Consider the following 356-nt stretch of genomic DNA (forward strand, 5'->3'; position numbering starts at 1 on the left):
AGGTCGAAAGCGATCAACAACAAACTGAATGACCGAGGAACAATTAACTATTAGCACGAAAGGAAGATGATCAATTTCAGTCTCTTGTCACTCAATCAACAATAAGATTAATAAAGGCATACGCTTATTTCAGTCATAAAGGGACTATGATGCATTCAAAAAGATGTTTTATATCCATAATCACTATGATTGCGAAACTATTTAATCGTTCAATATTCAGGGAATTTCAGTAAACTGTCTTCATTTCAGTGACCATAATTATGTTAGTGACATTTCTTTTAATTAACAAACCAAAAATATATTTTTTGGAATAACACGATTATCTTCTTACAGTGAATAGATGTGTGACCTATTTT

Source organism: Penaeus monodon, chromosome 25 (genome assembly GCF_015228065.2).
Source record: "Penaeus monodon isolate SGIC_2016 chromosome 25, NSTDA_Pmon_1, whole genome shotgun sequence".
In the NCBI taxonomy this organism is placed as follows: Eukaryota; Metazoa; Arthropoda; class Malacostraca; order Decapoda; family Penaeidae; genus Penaeus; species Penaeus monodon.